Source organism: Grus americana, chromosome 2 (genome assembly GCF_028858705.1).
Source record: "Grus americana isolate bGruAme1 chromosome 2, bGruAme1.mat, whole genome shotgun sequence".
In the NCBI taxonomy this organism is placed as follows: Eukaryota; Metazoa; Chordata; class Aves; order Gruiformes; family Gruidae; genus Grus; species Grus americana.
Window position 1 is genome coordinate 41,862,393 of NC_072853.1, and position 22,771 is coordinate 41,885,163.

General features: G+C 39.7%; 1 protein-coding gene across 3 annotated transcripts in view; it reads right to left on the reverse strand.

Annotated features, from left to right (window-relative positions):
* Positions 1–22,771, reverse strand: part of FAM110B (family with sequence similarity 110 member B) — a 116,194-nt gene that overhangs the window by 73,784 nt on the left and 19,639 nt on the right. For 2 of the 3 annotated variants that reach the window (XM_054817777.1, XM_054817772.1), the window contains exon 2: positions 11,433–11,564. The exons of the other annotated variant lie outside the window; for it this stretch is intronic. The gene's annotated coding sequence lies outside the window, so the exon portion shown is untranslated. The remainder of the gene's footprint in view (positions 1–11,432; positions 11,565–22,771) is intronic. 3 annotated transcript variants of the gene reach the window in all.

A 22,771-nucleotide genomic window follows, 5' to 3' on the forward strand; every position in this document is an offset into this window, starting at 1 on the left:
CTTTCATTCTGTAAACTTTCCCACTGGGACAGGGCCTCAAAAAAACCCTTTGTGTTAACCAAAATTAGATTCACCACAGGAGTTAAATTCCTTTACAACAGAGAGAAGATTTGACGTGATCTGAACAGAGAAAATGATCTCTGTCCTATATTACATGTTTTTGGAATATCCTTCTTCATAAATTTAAGTTAGTCTTCCTTTCAAAAATTTTACAAAGTCCAGAATGTGGTGGTGGTTGGGTTTTATGGCTTTTTCAGGGAAGCGATGAAATCACATACTTAGGATTTTGACAGTGTACTTCTGGTAATTAACATAGCTGAAAATTTCATCATCTCTGAAAATGTATCCACTAAAGAAACAGCAGGAACACCTAGTTTGTTTAATTATTAGGGGGTGGGGGTGGATCTGTACATCTCCTAGGAGAATAAACTTTACAGTTGTCACAGTTGAAAGAAAAGCTTCCAAAAGAACAGAGCCTGTAACTCATCCCGAGTCATTTCTGTATATCAATATTGACTAGTAGGTGGGAGCTTATCAAACTGTTGGCTGTTGTTGGACTTGATGATCTTAAAGGTCTTTTCCAACCAAAACAATTCTATGATCTTCTCTAGAGAAACTGACTGCAGAAATTCAGGTTGACATGAGATGCTGCAAAAGCCACAAAACTCCTTTAGGTATCTTCACAGCTTCCAGCGTGGAGTGCCCACAGCCAGCTTGGGAGACAAGGGGCAGCTCCGAACAGGGACCACAAGGGTCACAACAATGAGTACTTCACTGGACACTACTCCAGTGTGAATGAATGCAGCTCTCTTCTCCAGCTGGCAGCCATGCAAAACATTGACTTTGATCCCTGGACACCCACATATGTGCCCAAAGATTTTCCCTCCCATCGCCATTTTCTTCACAACCTCAGTTTGAAGAGAACTAGTGAAGGGTGGGATCTGACTACTTTTTTTATCCAATGAATGCTCATGTCCTTCCTCTTACTAGGTCAGAACTTCAACACGACATGATGGAAAAGGCTGACTGCAAGGTGATCATCCTAGTGCTAGTTTGAAAGCCACGTACAATGCAGGCAAAACAGCGCTGACAAAAACAATTTCTTTTTCTTTCTGCCGTTGATGACCTTCACATGACTACTTCTCTGAGAAAATACAAAGCACTGAATACAGAAACTCTAGCTAGGACCTAACTAAAGCCCAGAAATATCTAGAGAAGCATCAAGAAATGGTGCATTAATGTTTACAAAAGTTTGTGTAAATTGAACAGAAGTTTGAAACTTAAGATGGGCAGAGTTGCCAGAGTGTGACTTCATGGCAAAAAGACTTCCTTGTAGTTTTAGGAGTGCAATTGTATATAGCTAGAGATACAATTGTGTTCATACTATTCACTGACCTCTCAGTATCACAGCAAGCTTTGCAGTCCTATTTTCCCCCCATCATCAACTGCAGACTTAGTTGACCAATATCATAACAATATGGCTGGGTCTGAAATCCTCTGAGAAGTGTAGAATGAGCAGACATCAAACAAAAAACAGGAGATTGCTCCAGCAGTTAAAGAAGGATTCATCTTACAAGATCTTGTCCCTTCTCTCTACTTCTTGCGACTTTCTATTTCTTCACACGCTGGTCCACCCATTGTCAGGAAGGAGCACTGATTTTGGCTCATCCTTTACCTGTCAGAAATGCCCTGCCAGACTCTCTCATCTCACCACTTCTCTCACAAGCCCTCCACAGACCTATATCCCTCTTCTTTTCTGGCCTCTCTGCAACACTAACCACACTACAGAGCCACAGCTCAGAGACCCTCAACTATTTTACTTCCACACACCATCTAAGCCTGGCCCCCTCTCTCTAGTGTTGCCTCTCCACCAGTGCCCCTGCAATGCTCTCTTCTGAGCAAGCTTTGCTGTCCCTCCTTCCTTCCCATGACACCAATCACCTTTACAAGGATCCGCTCCCTCCCCTCCTGCCCTATGCCTGTTCCTCTTTCCCCAAGACTTCCCTGTGTCCTGAGGCACCAACTGACCCATTTCCTCCAGCCTTCTCACCAACTCTTCACTAAGCAGCTTCCAAACATGGCTCAGCAGAGCTGCTGAGCAGCACAGTAACTTCAGTCTCGCCACCAGTCACTTCCACCACCATCTTCCCTCTTCTAGGGCAACATCTTTCCTCTGCTGGCCTCCTGTCAACACTTCCTTCCTCACCATGCACAACTGCTTTGCTCCCGCTTCAGAGCCACTGAATAAGGATGTTGGATAATTTTGTGTTGGGTATATTAATGCGTGCCTAAGGAACAGTAAGTCCCTTATTCTCACCTCAGGCATAAGGCTTTAGAACAATTTTGAAGATAAGAATAATAAAGGACACATCAAAAACTGGAAAGTAGGATGCACTGCAACATACATTTGCCACAAGTATATTGGGCTAGACTAGTCTAGCACCTTTTTTTAGCACTGATCTTTCTAGATAATAGTAGTGCCTGTATTTAATCTCCAGACTCTGCTAAGACTAATTAGAGTAGCAGAAATAGAAGGAATAGTAGCAGCATAAAGTGCAAGTTCAGTAAACAAAAACTGCTAAAAATGGCAATCAGCAGCTGGAAACAAGCTAATAATAAAGACCACGTGCACGTCAGTCTCGACTACATGAACTGTTGTTATGAAGCCATCTGTGATGAGGATCCTGGGCAAAGGCTATCCCAGGAAGAGAAAAAACATACTATGAATGAGGAACTTGAAGCTGGAGTTGCGCAACCTTTTCCTCTGAGAAACAGAATTAAAAGAACAGCAGGACATTTAAACCAGTTGAAGAAAGAAAACCACTACAAATTTAAGCCACATTTTCAACTACTCCAATACCTCAGCAGAGATAATACTTCAGCAGACAATCAAGATGTGAGCTTGCACCTTTCAGAGGCGCACACTCAGTGAAGACCATATTGTCAAGAAAATGCACCAAACATTCATGTCAAGAACATCACCAACATTTCTCCTTTGAACAACCAAAGAGGGATAAGATTTCTACAGCTCATAAGCTTGATGTCTTTTTGTCTATCACAAATAACCTATAATATAGTGTGTGTTACGTGCGGCATAATCAGTAAGATGAGTAAACACCAATGAATTCATGCATCAGTTTTCTTTTGCATAGGAGTACAGCCATATTTTTATACCATGTAGCAGAGCTGCAGCACAGTGTAAGAAAAGTTGGTGCCAGTAGAGGGAAGCAGTTGCTCTCCAGGACATGCATCTCCACCTTCCCCGATGCACAGTAGGAAGCCAACAAGTTTGTTTTTGTGGAAGCGAACTCAACCCTCAGCCATTGTGTAAACGTGGCTTTAAATCAAGCTGTAATTAGATTTTGCTGTATTTAACAAAACCCCTCTTGTTGCTCTTCTTTTCCAGCTCTAGACAGGAAATAAATGCACTCATGAAAGAAAAAAGGAAAAAAGTTTATGCCTCTTCCCGGAGCATGTCCTGGCACGCATGCAAAACTAAGTACAAAATGCAAAACAATAAGCTTACGGGATACTCAATCTTCACATTACATAGGAACACAAAGATCTCTCAGCTGGTCCACTGTTAAATGTCACCTCACTTTTATCAATATTCTGCTTCACCACATTAACCTTGTTAAAAGACACTAACAGTCCAACACTTGGAGTCTAGCTTTTCTTCATAAATTTAATTTACTTGGCAGAAAACACAAGTGGAAATCTTCCGTTAAAGACTCAGGCAAGCTAAGACTGCCACGTATTCATTTTAGGACAGATCTTTTCTTTCCCTTTTATTTTAACTATTACAGTCATAGCATTCCTACTTTTAACCAAATAGCTTTATTCCCCGTCACAGTCTTTACACAGACTGGTACCCCTAACATAAAACTGTGTGTTTTCTTCAAACCCACTTTACTGTAATACACGTTGCACAGGGTGGTTTTATTTTGTTGAAGTTCTTTATGGACAAAACTGCATATTCCCACTGCACTTTACCCTATGAGAAAATGCAGAGCAAATTAAGTTGAGTCCACTCAAAATGATAAACAGTTTCGATTGTATTTTGACTCTAAAGCTTACAAAGAACTTTATGGTGATGTCGACAACAGTGGATACAATGGTAATCTGGTGTGAGGAGTCAAGAGAACATGCCCAAGGCCACACAGCAAATTAGCTGCTGATCTGAGAACAAAAAGTTTCTGCTCTTAATCTAGACCTTCCTCCCAGTGAGTCAAAACCTACTGATAACTATCTGGTCTTATAGAAGTTTCAGATTCTTTAGAAAAAAGAAAAAGAGACCAAATGCTAATTATTTACTTGCATGCATGCAACCATTGCTTAGGAGTCATTAAGTTATTTACAGAAGTTACTCATTTTCAAGAGACACTGAAAAGCATGCTTTTTCAAAACAAACTTATTTCAAGAACATATGCTCCAATACTCCAATTCCCTACAAATCTATTACACTACAAGTTTTAAGAAACCTAAGACTGGTTTAGACGACTCAAAAGGTAACCTCATTCTGAAGTCAGTTTGCAGTTTAATCTCTAAATGGAAAAGATGAAGGTAAAAAAAAATATTGGGAGTACATTATCATCCTACACCTGTAGGAGAATTCTTACATTTTAATTTTTTTTTTTTTTAAATAGCCATGTGGTGGGTTGACCCCAGCTGGAGGTCAGGTGCCCACCAAAGCCGCTCTGTCACTCCCTTCATCAGCTGGGCAGGGGAGAGAAAATATAACGAAAGGCTTGTGGGTCGAGATAAGGACAGGGAGAGATCACTCAACAGTTACTGTCATGGGCAAAACAGACTCAACTTGGGGAAAATTAATTTAATTTGTTACCAATCAAATCAAAGTAGGGTAATAAACCCAAATCTTAAAACACCTTCCCCCCCCACCCCCTCCCTTCTTCACAGGCTTAACTTCACTCCTGATTTTCTTCTCTCCCTCCTCCCCCTCAGCAGCACAGAGGGACAGGGAATGGGGGTTGTAGTCAGTTCATCACACATTGTCTCTGCTGCTCCTTCCTCCTCAGGGGGAGGACTCCTCACGCCCTGCCCCTGCTCCAGCGTGGGGTCCCTCCCACGGGAGACAGTCCTCCACCAACTTCTCCAATGTGAGTCCTTCCCACAGGCTGCAGCTCTTCACAAACTGCTCCAGTGTGGGTCCCTTCCATGGGGTGCAGACCTTCAGGAGCAGACTGCTCCAGCGTGGGTCCCTCACGGGGTCACAAGTCCTGCCAGCAAACCTGCTCTGGCGTGGGCTCCTCTCTCCATGGGTCCACAGGTCCTGCCAGGAGCTTGCTCCAGCATGGGCTTCCCACGGGGTCACAGCCTCCTTCAGGTGCCTCCACCTGCTCCAGTGTGGGGTCCTCCATAGGCTGCAGGTGGATATCTGCTCCACCATCAACCTCCATGGGCTGCAGGGGGACAGCCTGCCTCACCATGGTCTTCCTCCAGGGGCTGCAGGGGGATCTCTGCTCCGCTGCCTGGAGCCCCTCCTACCCCTCCTTCTGCACTGACCTGGGTGTCTGCAGAGTTGTTCCTCTCTTCTCACTCCTTTCTCTCGCTGCAAAATTGCTCCTGGGTTGGTTTTTTTTTTCCTCTCCTTAACTCTGTTACCCCGGAGGCACTACCACCATCGCTGATGGGCTCGGCCTTGACCAGCGGCAGGTCCATCTTGGAGCCGACTGGCATTGGGTCTGTCGAACATGGGGAAAGCTTCTGGCAGCTTCTCACAGAAGCCACCCCTGCAGCCCCACCATGCTACCAAAACCTTGCCATGCAAACCCAATAAAAGACAATGCTAGCTCTTCCTTAAGGCAGGATAATGAAGTTTGGGCTCAGTACCGATCCAAAATGACAATTTGAAAATTCTGATCACATGCAGAGTTTCTGCTTCTGAAACTGTAAATAATCTGAGCAAAAGCTCACAAGTATTCAGCATCCTAATTCTCACCGTATCTCTACTGATACCAAAAATAGTTTAAACATCCTGCACAAAAAAAATAAAAAAATTATAATAACCAAAGAGACTATAAGTACACTTATTTTTGCTCACCTTCTTTGACCCATAGAAAACAAGAGCTTCAGCCACTGTCACTCCCCAGAAGTCTGGAAATTGGCACAGTATAGTGCCATGATCCATAACTGTGTGAAACATCGTTAATATTAATGTCCAACCAGGCCAAAAACTCAGGGGAAAAAACCAAACACAAAAAACTGGGGGAGAAATCCTCTAAGGCATGTAGCCAATAGTATGGTACCATAACTAGGAAAGGGAAGTTTCTATACCAACTCCTAAAGTGGAAGCATACAATAGGATTAGCCTTATCTTATGTAAGTTTCTTAACAGCAAGACCGCATCCTCCTGACAGCATTCTGTTTACAGCAGGACTCAAACTCCAAGTCAGAGTCATTCTTAAAATAAAGTAGCAATAGCTATGTTTGGCAGAGCTGGAACCATGAGGACAACACAAACAGCCAAACCAGTTTATTCAGATTTGACTCGAGAGGAACAACTAAATTTCAGGCCAGATAAAAATAAGACACAACATACTCAAGCTTCAAGACTACCATTTTTAGGTCATGCCCTGTACTTTTTCCTGCTTTTCAATTCATGTGTAGGAAGGTCAGACCATAAAGTGGCTTCCACTGTGGCATTTCCCTTCAGATTGTCTACATAGTAATTAGTGCCTTTCTTCTCATCACTTACATACTGTTTCGTTAATCTGAGAATGTAATTTGTATTTATTTATTTCTGAGAAACATTTTTTTAATCCCTTCAAAGTACCAGCATCCTAAGCGTAGCTATCTCATGCCTCATGAACTTTAGTGCAAATGCTATAAGCATTTCTTTTCTTAACAGCTTCATTACAGTGTTTATACAGGAATACAGTGCTAGTACTGTAACCGTGCAGAACAAATACGCTGTAGTAAATGCAAGCTTTATTCAAAGTGTAGCTTTAAAAGTGTTTATAGCATGCTCCAGTCTGGACTGCCAGTGCTAGTGTAGGGAAAAAGGCAAAAGGAAAACTAAATGACAGACCTTTCATGCTAACAAGAATTTTGGAACAGTCAAACTGAAAACCAACGGGCTAAATGTATTGCCAAAATGAGCCAACCTGTTTGTTGAAGTCAGCTGCATTTTACTTCCAGATAGTCTGAGTAGAAATGGTTGAATATTGGAAAATTCTTACCAAAAAAAAAAAAAAAAAAAAGGGGGGGGGGGATATGCTTCTCTCGTCTAAAGATATGTGTGTTGTTCCTTAGAACACCCTTCCTTGAAGGAGTATTTAGGGGGAGTACCTCCGGTAATTCGATATTCTGCAACAGAAGACAAAATTTACAAAACAGCAGCCAGTGTATAAACACTAAAGATCCAGATTTGTCACTGTGACTATGTGATGCTAATGTTGAGCCATTTTGTCCGTCTTCAGGAATTATTTCAGAAAATGAATTTAAGCTGTTCAAAATTTCTTGGCAATATCTAATATCCAAAGTCTCTATTATGTCTAACTTAGCAGCTACTGGATATAAGCTGTCCTTATATTTACAGGAAACAATAACCACACTGTCAATGTATGCTCTCCCACACTACTATCAAAAAAGATTTTGTAGCAGAATATGCATTCAATACATCCTAAAAATTCAGTATTTATACTATAAATAAAACTATTTAGTAGTTTTAAAACAATTTTGTAAATCTTCAAGAGTGTTTGAAACTGTACTGAAATTAAGACCTGTAAATCTGATGTTTTCACTGTTTTCCTCCAGATAAGCATAATCGTTAATAATTGTAATTTGCATTCTCATACTTCTCTATCAAGTCTCACATGGTAGCTTTTTCAAAGAAAATAATGGAGTGCATTGTTGCTGATAGCTGCATCTTAATTGTATTCGTTATCCTCTCAAGAAAAAAAGTCCAAAAAACCTCCAACTCCAGACTCTCGCACAACTCAAAACCCCATCTTCCTCTTTGCTAACCCACCGCATCCCAACCTACCCTTGCAAAAAAAGACCTCAGTTCCTCTACACTGTCTTGTCAAGCTGTTTATTCACCATGAGACTGTTAAGTATATGGGAAAGAAAAATGATTACAGAATAAAGAAACCTGGATCAAAGTTACTTGAGAAATGGAAGTAGAAATTCTCTTTTTGGGGGGGGAAGATGAAATGTACTTCTGGCAAGCTAGTGGGCAAGCATCAAGTCACAATTTTCCTTCTGGTAGAAGTTAGCACGACCAGCCCACAGACCACCAGCGAGGGACCTTCCAAGGAAATACGGCAATTGAGGAGAAAAGCAGCATCAGGGACCGCATCCTAAGGGCTGCTTTAGAAAAGAATTTCTGCAAGAAGTAAAGTGCTTAAGCACGACTGAAATCCCACTAAGGAAGAAAATAAGGAGAGAAACACCAACAGCCTCTTATAGTAGAGAGTTTAAATAAAGTCAAAGCTATTAGTGGAGGGGGGGGAGCAGAGGGAAATAGGAAAGGAAACAAAGGCATAAAAGTTGGTATACTACGAAAGTCTACACTGTTGGTTTCAGTTTTTGAGAAAAAATACAGTTCCATTTTAAGAACTTTTTTTTTTGACTGAGCCAAAACACTGTTGCATTTTACCTCCTCTAGCAGGAGAAAATGGAAGAAGATTTATTGTTAAGAGCTTCTTCTGTACAAAGTGGAAAATTATTATGCCAGCCCTTAACACTCCTGTTCAATGAATGCCTGTTTTTGTCTTTGTTTGTTTGTTTGGTTTTGAGGGGGGAAAAAAAAAAAAGAGACTCCATTGAAAGGCACACATGGCATGTATATAGCTTTTGCTGATATCACTACTACAGAGCTAAGTACTTTAATTCAGAAAATACAGAAAATAACAATTTGAGGGAAAAAAATCATAAGCAGACTGAACTTGCTATTTTGAAATGCCAATCTAGTATTAATGGCAATAAAGCAGAGAAAAGCCATGAATAAAATCCAACACCATAATATGTCAGAGATACAGTGATACCTGAACAAATCAAAATCATCAGTTTTGGTTTGCTGTACAGAAGTTTACATTTGAACGCAGCTGGATCACAGTCAACTAGCCAGCTCCCATAGCAGTACCTTCAAGCCGTATTGATTTCTAAGGAAGAAAGGCACCATAAATCTGCTTGAGCAGCATCACGTCATTCTTTTGGTTGGCTTGAAGAAGTAAATTAAATGTTTTCCATTAGTACGGTAAAGCAGCTATACAATTTTGTTTTTATTTCGAATACAGTCTCAAGTTACGGAACACTTTAGCTAACTCTGCGGCAAGGACTACATGTTTCGTATTTGTAAAGCCAGCAATTCAAGCTTATGTGAAACCAGATGTGTACGCTGCACAGTTCCCAGGGCTGTGGAATTTTTTATTTTTTTTTAAATTGTGTTACTGTTGTTTAAAAAACAAGACTCTACTTTTCAGTTAAATCATAGAATACACTGAAGCAAAAATAACATGCTCTTGCAGGGAAGAGAAGAGAGGGGGAGATCGAAGCGGGTGGGAGCAGAAAACTTTAAGGGAATAAAAACCACACAGAGCAGCATATGAGCAATGCTGTAGTACAACAAAGAGCAGCACAGTTCTGAGAAGCAATAAGCATAACATTACTTGAGGTAACAAGAACTCCTTGATCAATTATTCATATAATTTACAACAACAGTTACAGCTGCATCAATGAAAAAAAGAATCTAGGACAAATATAAGATCTTCACAGCTATGAAGTGCCCTTGATTTTCACCAGAACATTTGGCTGTCTGACATCATGTGTTTCTGGTTAGTGACACACCCCTCCAACAAGGGGAAAAAAGAAACAGAAAGACACAGAGTACACTGCTTTGCTGTAAGTAGTGACAGCATTCAAGGCTGCATTTCAATCCCAGACACTGTGCATCACCAAAAGCTGACAGTACCTTACACTTTGGTACATGAATCCTAACCACCACCCCGCAGGTACATGCATGAACCCTGTAGGATTATGCAAATACTTTCTATGAAATCTTTACTCTGTGTGTAAAATTGCACTGTAATATAATTCAGAAGAAATACTCTATTTTTTTTTTTTTAGAGCATGGTTATCTCAACTTTTATCATTTCACGTACTCCTAAGGTAAATGTAACAAAGGGCAACAGTAAGGAGAAAAATATTTCTGGATTGCTTTTTTTTTCCTCCAGTTTGAAATCTTTGTTTCATCATCATCATGTTTTCTGCTCTCCCAAGGTTTCAATTCAGTATCCTCAGTTGTTCAAGGCAACCTTGCTAGTGGACTGGAGAAACACGGTTGAAACTGAATTCAAATAAGTGAGAAGCAGAGAGAAAGGGATGAGTGGGCATAACCGTGCTTGGTGGTCTTACTCCCGGGCACATATAACAAAACATAAGTTAAGCTTATGGTGTGAAATGCTGACTATGCTAATGGGAAAACTCATGCTGATTTTGATTTTATTCTACTGATGTTTGGACGATGAACTTTGGTCTAGTTCAGAGCCCTAATTCCAGTCTAAATTAGGAAAATCAATAAAGGATTAACAAGAAAAATCTGCAATTCTTCTCTAACAAATCAAGGAATATTTATCTAAGGAACCTTCCAACAATGAAGTTAACACCTTGCAACAGCTATTTTAAAAAATGCAGAAGTTGGCAGACCTTTAGAAAGACCTACATTTAATCTTGAAGAAATCTGTGGAAAATGTTTCCACTACTACTCACTTTTTCAGCCAACTCTCTACACAAAGTTCAATTAATCTTGTCAGTATGAAGGAAAGATTCTGTATATATCATCACTACATTCGAAATCCTGGCTATCTAACAAAACCATAGTATAGTCAAATCTCCCAAAGCGCCTGGGTCTGTAGCACTGATAGGTTCCAACAAAGTTCTTGGGGTCACATTTCTTTTTCATCCATCAGCATTTGTCCTTTACAAGCAAGAATGAGCTCTCAATGACCACACTAAGAAATAATTATAGTCCTAGTAAACAGAAATTCATCATATGCAAACCTCATTCTCCTCCCATTGCTGAAGACATCCGAGAGCATTTCCATATTTTTTGTGGCCACTCGAAGTGAGCACTGAATGCAGCAATTAAAGTGGGATACGTTTCTAAAAACAGAGCACGCTGTAGAGCTCTGAAACAGCCTGTTCCCTTGTCAAAGAACTGTGGATATTTCTTTTACTAATATTATAAGGAATTACTTCTGGCTTTAACCTACAACACACTATGTTGTTTTTTCCCTGCCTCCTCCAGCATTTGCCATGACAACATTTACACCTGGTAGCAAGCAGCAATACACGCAAGAAAAGGAGAAAGCTCAGAGATGTATTTGTGTGTTTATTTAGTAAAAAATGAAACCCTTATTTTGAAAATTATATCAGCAACTTCAATTCTCTTGAAAAATTAATCTGCTTACCTTGATGTAAAATTTCTTAGCTCCTGCTAAGGCTGCCTGCCCTGTTTGGAGGTCTTCCCCTTTAGCAGAGGTCTCCAGACAGAAGGCAGGTCTCTTCACCATGGAACCCCCAGAGGCTCCTTGCAGCAGTGCCTGGAGACACAGCAACAGGGAAGGCATTTAGCTTCATCATCGTGTGTCAAACCCACAGTTTTAGGACGGGCAACAAGCCTCCTTTTAGGTTGACTCTTTTGGCTTAAACAACCAAAGTTTCAGAAATCAGAAACGTATGTCTTCTTTTGGAGACTGAAAGGCTGCAAAGAGGTGGCGAGTGATACCAAATAAGCACTCAGTCAGCTGCAGATGTTCTCTAGCATTTATATTGTTAGTCCTAACAACATAATCTCCAAGCTCTGAAACTTAACAGGTGACCTACAGGTATCAATTCCAAGTTTCTCTCCTGTCACTATTTTCCCCATACTGAAACTGCTCGAAGGCATGCTTCAGGAATGCTTCAGAGCAAAGAGCACAAGTGGTGAGACATCATCTTCTTGGGAGAGTCACAGTACTGTGCCACTGCAGGCTCAAAAACTAGCCTGCAAGCCACCTTACCTCCCTGTGTATGACCTCCACCCAGCCTACAAAGCAGCCCTTGTTAAGTATGAACTCCAGAACACTGTCTTTTGCTCAGAAAAATTCAAATAATAAAAAACACCCAAACAAACCCCAAAACCCCCTTAAAATTCCACCATCAAAAAGGAAGAATAACGAGACTGCCTTCCTGAGATGAATGCGATTCACCACTGCTTCTTAACATGCAAACCAGCCATACAGAATTTAGTAGGTTACAAGATGTGACCTAAATCCCTGTTTAGGTTTATGTTCTTTTTCTCAACATGCCACCTGAGTTAAGATCAGCTCTAATCATAATACTCTAAAAAGAAAAATACTTGGATACCTGAGATTTCTGGGGTTTGGTTTTATTTGACAGTATGCGCTCAAGCACCCTTACTGGCACAAGCAGATGGCATAGCAGCTTCTTTTAAGCAAACATTTCTGAGCAGTTTCAAGTGATTTTAATTTTCTAATCAGTTATTCACTCTAGAAACAGGACTGCAATTAGGTTACAGACCACGTGATGAAACACAGGGTTCCTTCAACAAAAATCTCAAAAACATTTGCAGAAACTGTTTAAGCACAAATTGAAGAAAACAGCTGTCTCATACAGTTAATACACCAAAGGGGCAGCACTATTTGTCAGATATCAATTACTTCTCATTTCCCCACTCCTAATCTTCAGGGAACCCACCTGAATTTGGGCCTTGACATTAGTACACCTAAGATGAGGGTTCTTTGTGTTGGGATTTCAGAGACAGATGGGCACCTTCCTGTAAGTGCTTATAAATTAGAAAAAAAATAACAAGAGGAAGATGAGGCCAGAACCATATTCAGAGTGATTAGCAGTACGGCTCCTCAGTTATTATGGGACTGCTGCAGTATTGTTATTCAGGTATTTGTTCAAAGAAGAAAAAAACCCAGCATTTTAAAAACATGGAAGAAAAAAAAAAAAGATAGGTTTTCCAACCTTGCCTTGTTTAGTACAACAAAGCCCAGCAACAGATCACCAACCAAAAATATGCTCTTGTGTTATTAAAAATTCTTCTGATATTCCAAATTACTGTATTTCAAGCAGTAATTCTGAACTGGCAGTCATCCTAGTCTCAAAACTAAAGCAACTTTGCAAGCAAAAGGACGGCAGCGACTCAATAGTTCAAGGTCCCTGTAAGTTCGTATTCAACAAGTCAGAGGGAAAAAAGGGAACATGGCCATTAATTGCAGCTAGTAAATCTGTTCCAGCCATGTTTCTTGGCCAGCAGCTTGAGCAAGTTCAAGTACAAGCACTTTTGCCTCCAAGTTGAGTGACAATTTTTACAGCTATCAACTGGTCAGGACAGAAGACACCCCCAAAATCCCTAGAAAGCTGCTAGATGTACTGCTTAAAAAGAAAAACCTTGCAACAAAATACTGCAGAGGGGGAAAAAAAGTTTGTGTCTTTTCATGCAGAAAAATATTCAGCTTCACTAATTCCTCCCCTTCTGCCCTGTTGAAATTGGAGTCCCTTGCTTTCTGCTTCTCCACTAAGCTGCTGGTTTAGATTTTGCAAAGAATACGAGTTGTAGTTCCCGAATTTACATCTGGTGCTGGTAATGTTACCAGTCTCCTATGGGAAATACATATCACCGAGTTGAATATATTCATGTTTAAAAAAAAAAGTATGGTATGAGCGTATGCATATGTGTGTGTATACATTTATTTGTGCACAAAAGCAGCTGCACAGTTATCAGTTGGCTTCTCTGAGGCACTCAGAACTGCACTTTAAAAATATTTTTATGAATCTGTTTTGTATTTATAGACTACATCCTGAGTTTCAGTCTTTATCCAAGAGGCTGGAGCCTTTCATGTCTTTTCCTGCTTCGCTGTCCAGTATCAACAAATCTTGGGGCTTTCTTTCTGAAAAGTTTTCATCCTCACTTGCTGTGTTCTTCCTCTCTTTCATTCTCTTGCTAAGCATGAAATCAAAGGTTTAGTACTTACAAAAATACACATCTCAAGGAAGAGAAGCCAAACCTAACTCGGAAGGATCTGTGAGTGAATGAATGGGCTTCTTATTCTAATACCACCAAAGGCACCGATTTAAACCTTCAAACCTCACTCAAGTCTACCCTAAGGTTTCCATAATCGAAAGTCTTTAAAAATGTAGGCTTTCTTGACAAAGAAATAAGCTGATATGGAAACTCAGCGGCAGATGATTAAGCATTTGATAACTTGATGCTTTGATAAGGCGTTACCTTAATCGCTGTCACTGGGGAGAAACTGAAGTCAGGAAACTGAAACTAGGCAGCTGGAAGAATCTAGGCTCCTCAGATAGATAAGATATACTTTCTGTGCCAAGAGAGATGAATGCTTTCTGCAGCCAAACAGAGCACAGACCCTGAGAGAGAATAAAGTTATTTAACAAAGCAGGTGAGGTATAGGAGATCTCAGCTGTACATATAACTAGAAACAAGGAAATATTTACCAATGGATATTGTGCCAAGAAAAAAAAAAATATCAATCTATTTAATGCAGACCCTAAATTCTCACAGGCAGGAGGTGCTGAGTCACTGCTCTCACATCTCTACAGCTTTCAGGTAAAAAGCTCACATCAAACAAATTGGAAGGTGTAGTCAATTTAGAGAACATTATTTTCAGAAACATTAATTAGTGGAGTTTTGTTAGGAAGTTTTGTTATCCACTAATTCTGGCAGTTTCTACTCCTGTAGACAGGCATGTTTTCATTAAAAACAACAATACAACTAAGCTCTAATCTGCTCACTTATTCAGCATGAAACCACTGAAAATATGGAGGAATCAAATTAAAGAAATCCAGAAAAATCAGAAGTCAGACTTCCCACAAATAATGTTAACATGTTCATACTTCACACAGTGTTATGGTAAGCATTATTCTAGATTACCTTTGCTGACAAATAAATGCATAAGTATCTTCAATATTGTAGGTTTTGCTTCTGAGCTGGAAACCTTAACTTTCACATTTTCTGACTTTATCCACATCTGTTAAAGAAATTCACCCCAATGTAGACCAAGAATAATAAATTTCATTGCAAAGTAAGACATGTATAAGAAACTAAGAAGATCCTTACTCAACACAAAGTTTGATGAAAATACTGCTAATTTTTCCAAGCAAGAGTTACACCAACTGGACAACCGCGAAGGCAGCAATGCCTTTAAAAGTCTCACAGTTTCACTACCACTATTCTTGCAGCTGTCAGCATCTCACTAGAAGACTCTGGATCAGCACAGCTATTCAGCCACAATATGCTGTCAGGAAAAGTTACAATACATTTACAGAAGCAGAAGGTACGTTAATCTCCTAAGTGTTAATTATACTGACAGAAAGCTTCAATTAGAAGCAGATTACCAAGTCCAGCACACTAATTTTTTTTGTTTGCTGGTTTGTACCTATGCATGTTTGAAAAACATATCTAAGAAAAGACAAAAAGCAGAGTTTCGATTTACCCTCATTAGTTTTCTGCCCACATTCTCAGATACTCTTGTCTACTATCCAAGACTGAGTGTTTCATTTAAGGTTTATATCAGTTATGGATTAAACATTTTGTGTCCATGGAAATACATCAGGTACGGATAAACTGTCATTTTTATGATCCACATGCACTGTTGCACCACTTATCAAGAAAATAAAATTTAAAAAAAAGTCCTTAATGCAATCATATGATTACTTACAAAATCAGAGCTTCTGTCCTTCCAACCCTCCTCACTGGACTTCTTATAAGTTTATAAAGGTAAATGATAAAATATGCATTTATTCTAGGAACTTTTTAATAGAATTCTAACACTTTCCTGGAATGAATCACAAACAGTCATGAAAGTATAATAAAAAAAAAAAAAGGAACACAGAAAAACAGGTTTTTTGGCCAAGTGATACCAGGTTCTGCAGGATGTGGGGTTTTTTTCCTAGAATTAAAAAAAATGAATGAAAATAAGTATAGACACTACGATGGAAATAATTAGAGTTCTTAAGCATCAGCAGGCAGCCCAGTAAGACAGGACTCCAAAGACAAGTAAAAAGAGATGGCATGTCTCTTGAGAAAGAAGTTGTCTTGGAGGGCAATGGAAAGCAGGGAAATCACAGTACTTGAACAAAGCAACCATATGGATGGACCTGATGGGTTTCCATCCTGCCACTCTTTTTGTGCACGTGAGGAACAACAGTCAGATGCCAAACAAATTAATGGGAAAAAAAAAAAGTCAGATTTAGGTCTGGTAAGACCAACAGCCAAGATAAGGTAGTTAACGAAAGAGGATAGACACACCTGTCATGGGGAACCATTCCTTCAAGAAACTCCACTGAAAAGCAGCAGATGATTGAAAGTACTCCCCAGCTGAAAGCACAAACATGGTTCAAGAGGTACTGACTAAAAACTGCAACTGGGAATTTATGAACTGAGTTTATATGCTAAAGTATAATCTCCTACAACCTTCAGTCTCTGTGAATATATACCTCTTAGCAAAGGGACTTGAAAGAAGAAAGCCTGTACACTTGTGAACACTCCTGGGTTCGGTGACGACAGCCAAGCTAAGAGTTGAAAGAAAGGCTGTGAAATGGTGAGGAAAACAAGGTATAGGACGAAAACCAAGTATAATGATTCAAGTGACAAGAGAAGACAGGCTTAAGAAGCTGCCTGGTACCATTATTTATTTTAAGTAAATATGACTAGAAGTTCAATCAGAACAATCAAGCAAAATGAAGGCAAGAAACGAGATCCCTTGTAGGAGTTTTCTGGTGACTTCTCCAGCAATTAAAAAAGTCAATTAAGCTCCAAAAAAGAGCATCATTAAAGTAATTGAGAATCACTCATTCAGAGACACCAATATAAGTATGTCAATGAGATTCATGGCTTGGAGGTCTTGAAAATGGTTTAAGACTTGGAGATTTTAATTTATAAAAAACAGTGTACTCTGAGTCTTTATTTGATGATCCAGGGAACATATCAGCATACACTATCTTAAAGAATTATGTCCGAAATATAAGTGACAGCCTGGGTGTAACACTCCAGGTAAACCAAATTCTGAAGTGTCCTTTTTTTGAGTTTGCAATTCAGCTTTATTCATTTTTCAGAGTTGCCATGAAAGCATAATCACTTTGTAGTTCATGAGATGCAAGCTAAGTAATTGGTTTGACTTTAGGACAGACATTAGAAGCAACCATATGCTATCACCATCCTTTCCTGCTATTTGGGAGAAATCTTAAGACATTCATGAAAATATACATGAGAGTAATTTTATGCAGTTGAAGAGGGAATCACATACGTTACACAACCCTGTCTGCATTCTCACAATAAACTTTCAAAAATTAGCAGCACTTAATGGGTAGAGCTTGAACTCTACTAAGCATAAGAAAAACAATAACCATGCAGGAGACAGATTTTTAGATCTGATAAGGGTGACACGCCTCTCTGGTCTTAATAGTGATGCCATTACCATTTTAAAAAAGATACTCTGAAATGCATAGACACTTTCAAAAGTTTTTGCAACATCAAAGCTAGACAAATGTTACTTAATGCCTTCAACAGATTTGGACTCATGATTGTTTTTGTTGCAAATCCAGCCACAGTTGGAGAAGTAGGATTTTTAAGCAAATTATAAACCAAATTTGCTGTAGCCTCTCATCTTCCCCTCATCTTGCCATATCCACGTAAGACAAGCTGTGCAAGAGACGCGGGAGTCCTAAGCCTTCTATCCTGGTACAGAACCACCACCTGAGATGTGGGTGTTCTCCCTTGGGTGTGACCAAGAGACAATGACCTACCTTCAAAACAATAAAAAAAGTGACACCCGATCCCATTAAATGATCAGATCAAGGCAGCTCTCGGGTTTTCAGGACACAGTTAGACGCTGAGGTAAAACGCGCCCAAGCAATTTTGCCAGGGAACAATGCCAGGAAACTGCAAGAGTGGTTCTCCAAAGCACCTGAAGACTAGAGGCATTATAGCACTTTTGTCAGAACTGCGGGAAGTCCGGGAAGTACAAAAGTGCCAGATGGTGACTGAAAGCCGAGCCACGCATACATTTTGGAGAAGTTTCAGATCTTCCTCACTGCCCAACAGAAGAACTAGATTTACAATATAAGTTTAAGAACTACAATAAGTACAAATAATTAATAAGGCATTTGCAAACACAGAGGACAAAAAAAAAAAAACAGTTACACACTTCAGAAGAAATAAGAAACAACTGGCAAGAGGAATCAGCTGAGGGAAACGGTCACTGATTTATCATTTCGTTACGTATGACAGCCCGTAAAGGCAAATTTTCCTCTGGTCTGAAAAACTCTCCAGCCCACACTTCTACATGCAAGTTTCCAGGTAAAGAATTTTCATCAGCAAGTTATTAAAACCCTAAAGTAGCAAGAATTTAGTTTAATCTATATTGACTTGAGGACAGCCACTTGCTTACCCTGCGTCACACCCAGATCATGCAATTCTCTTGCAGTACTTCACAACTCAGTAAAACCAGGAAAACTAACCTGGTTATTCAACTGTAATTGTTTCTCTTCAGATGTTTTACAGCTGGAGGAGGAAAGGATACAGACAGATGAACTCAGTTTTGGACTTTACATCAGTAAACAAATGTTAGTAATAAGAGACATGAAACAGATACATTGTCCATGATGGGAAACACTAATCCTACAGCTGGGCTTCAAAAAACCCCACAGTCCACTTTGCTGGGAATAAGAAGATATGCAAAGCTTTGACTTGAGGTCAGGTCACAAGGTCAAACACACAAAAAGGACATAAATAAGAGAATTCTAAAACTTACTTTCCAAAGTACAAGAGAGCGAATATCAAAGTATTTATAAAACGTGTAACACTGAAAAAAGCCAGGTACAAGGGCAATATACAGTAGCGTACAGAGCTCAGCCAGGCACAGATGTGCTGCTTGATGCAGTCATCAGTCCTGCTTCCTGTCACCAGCCAAGCTTGGGGACGCGGCTCGACTCTTTTGGCTCTCAGACCCAGGTTTCATCCGCATCAGCCCTAAAGTAAGGGAAGTCCCTGGGACAGTGCATAACTGGTGGATACCCCAGGACCCTGCACTAGTGACCAAGCTGGGGACTCAGGGAGGATCAGGTCAACACACCTCAGAGTTCACACACTACAAACTTTTCCTAGAAACTACATTAAAACATGACTTGTTTATTAAATTTACCTAATATTGGACTACAAGAGACTACAAGCAGTTTAATACCTCCCTTCGTGACCTGTTTCAATACTTCACTATCATCGATAGGAACAGTAAAACAGTAACACAACTAGCAGGAAAAAGTGTGTGGGATATAGGACATCAATGATCCAACCTTAATGAGGCAGTGGAAGGAGTCCTTCTCTCGCACCCAGTGACACACGGACATAAGATGTCTTACCAAAAGCGTTCCTCCCTAGACCACAAGAAGTAGAGCCCACCCTACACCATGGGCTCAGTGCCTAGGACAACCTGGTAGATGTTTACAAAAGCAGGGATTAAGCACAATGTGCCAGCTCCGCAAAGTCTACCTTCAGAGGCATTTAATAATAACGTTCTTGTGCTGCGCACCACGACTTTGAGAAGCAGAGAAGGCAACAGCTTCATATACTGATGCAACTCCAGCTTAGAAACAGGCCGTTTAAGATACTGTGGTACAATAGTTAAAAAAATACATAAGATCCCACAATTGCTTACTTTTCTTTGTTTAAAGCTAGTTATCAAAATCCGGTTATTGGTTAAAAGATTTTAATGAAAATACAAATTAGTCCTACCCAACATTTCAGTGCAGTACTACAGCACTTCCATACCCCAGAGGAAGCGAACCCAGGCAACTACAGGCAACTACTCCAAGTAGCACGAAGCTGGCAAACACAGGCAAGGGGCAAGCAGCCAAACAAACTACTAAGGCTAAGAGCCGTATAAATCAACAGTTTGAATCAGAAGGTTTTATGCTTCCTTTCTGAGGACCTAGCCACTTATTGCTTCTTTTATAAACATTTATCAACCTTGTATCAGGTTGCTATGGCAAGGCATGAAAGTGGCAACAGTTGCAGAATACACTCCATCAGTTTGACCTTGATTTGAGCCTCTTTTTTTGTCTAACATCATATCGGCAGCGAAGCTTAAGAGACTATATTCTCGCACTGTTCCGACAACTCATAAATTTAAATTTTTTTACACTTTTCTTTATTCCTTACAATAAAAATATCAATCAGGATTTTCCTCCGCAGTCGCATCCTATCACCAAATGCAGAATGAAAAGCCACAGATAGCTGACAGGGCTTTTCCATGAGTTGCCATGTGCACAGATTTCCTTTTATAACTCTTATCCTCATTTAACAGCACTGAGGTCAGAGAAGAAGGAAAGAGTATAAAATATTTAAAAAAAAGCTTTCAAAATAGGAACAGAATTCATAAAGTAGATAGTTATTTCATATCAGGAGTCAGAAAGGAAAAGAAAGGACACACAGGAGGTTGCAACTTGCCAGTTGCACGTCATCAGCCCATAAACCAAGGTCTCCTTTCTACTCTGAAGCCAAAGGGCAATTGAGTGCTCATCCTACCCTGTCGCTCATTCTGCAACTACCTAGCAATTCTTTTTTAAATAACAGAGATGGACCACTAACACTTGCACTGGTTAATCTTTGCAGTTTCAAATGATCCCACAGCTAAGAAAATAATGCTGGTCATTTGGGTTACAAAAAGATCTCCAAAAATACATGCAATTTTCTTTGTATATCAAAATATTTATTTTTCACTGGAGGCATTCACGTGTTCCTAATGATGTATATTTCAATGATTCCGCCAGACTAATAAATGTCAATATGACATTCTCCCTTGTTAAAAGTTGGTAACATTTGCTCTATCAGATATGCTGATTTTCCCGCAGAAAATTCTGTGCAAGTTATCTACAAAGATAGGCACCCCAAACACTGAATCTGAACATTCTGAATTGTAAGCTCAAACATGAGGCATCTAAGAAGGTGCTTGAGTAACATACAAAATTAAGTATCAAAAGCACTAAAGACAAAAGGAACAAACTTTAAAATGAAGTCTAACATCTAAAGAGATTTCTACCTTGATCTTTATTGTAGTGCTATCATTTCTACTGCTACCTTTTCATACTGTACAAACAATGCCTTTAAGTTTCCAGTTATTAAGTTTGTGTGCTAAAAAGAAAGGGGATAAATTTTCAGAGGCGTGCCTCCTCAGACCCTACTGAAGGGTTTCATATAATGCACTTCAAGACAGAATATGCTTCAATTTGCTTGCAACAAAATAGGGAATGATTATTTTATTACATTTTAAAGAAAAAGTAGTATACCAAAAGTTACCATTTGGTCACAAACCATAAAAGTTACAATAAAATATGTGGGATGTGAACAGAATTTGATAGGTATACTTAAAACACATTTGACATTTTTCTCCTGTGTTTTATTTTTAATGATCTTTATGATCTTTGCTCATTTTACATGCAAATAACCTAACTACGCAAGTTAACTTTAATCCAGCAAATTTCAAGTGATTTTCAACATACAAAGAATTGTTGGGAACAAACTTTCTTTGTATTGACACTACTTTAGCGCTTCCACTGCATAGCAATTTATTCAGGATGTTATAATTTAGTCCTGTGTGGGTGTCAACTGACTTGCTTCAAAGTCTGCTTCACATCTACAGTAGTTATTCAAGAAGAAGATGCAATTATGTTAGTCACACGGGCTGCCTACAATGTCTAAGGCTCCTGCACATCTCACTGTGGGAAGTTCAGACCTGCAATTCCACACGTTGGAAGACTTCCCCTGAAAGCAATAAATATAATGTTTCTTGTCTTTTGTCAGCACAAACCCAAGTTTTGTGGGGCAGATAGGTATCATTGGCAGGTTCTACAGCAGCAGATGGGCAGGGTTTCTGCCATCCTCCCACATCCACAAGATCTTGGGCAGGAACAGGAGAAAAGGAAAGTGTCGATACAGGAGTTCTGAACACAAACTATTTCACTTAAAATGACCTTTTCTCCCTCAAGTTGGCACTCCTTGATACAGTGTTAGACATGGAAATACAGACTAGTTTTCTAAACCTTCACGTTTGAAGGAACTACTCCAGGAACAACTTCAAGATGTCACCACAGACAGCATCTAACTTACTTAACCTAATTTTTTTGTCAAGTAGAACAGCCATAGCTTATAAAGAGCATATTTTAGAGATGCCTCTTATCTTGATTTACGGAACTTGCAAATTGATGGAAAATTCATTACATGCCCTGTGTAAGTTGTTCCATGATTAATTATCCTAATTTAACTACCTTTGCTTTTGGTTCTAGGGTGACACAGAAGCTTAAGGGAAAATTAAAGGCTTCACAACAACTGTTTTCCCTGTGTTTAAACCCCTAATACAGTAGATGACTGCAGCTCAAAGAGCCAAGAATTTCCCTATTCTTCCTGTTTACATAACAGCACTTTCCCCAATTTTTCCAGTTTACATATTTAATGCCAGGCCAAGGCGCTGGCACTGTGGAGCTAACTACACAGGGCAGTGGAAGAGGAGCAGGAAAGCTAGACAAGGCCAAGGGAGAGATTTCATGGTTTAGTATCTCCCAACGAATTACAACCAGAATTCGCAAGCTTTCAAATTCATTTATTTTGCTGACATGAATGTTTTCACAAAAGAAAAACATAATTTGGTCCTGTGGCCAGAGCTTTTTTTTAGCAAAATCAGGAGACCAGTTTTGGGCCAAGGCAGCGCTGGAAGGCCGGGGTCAT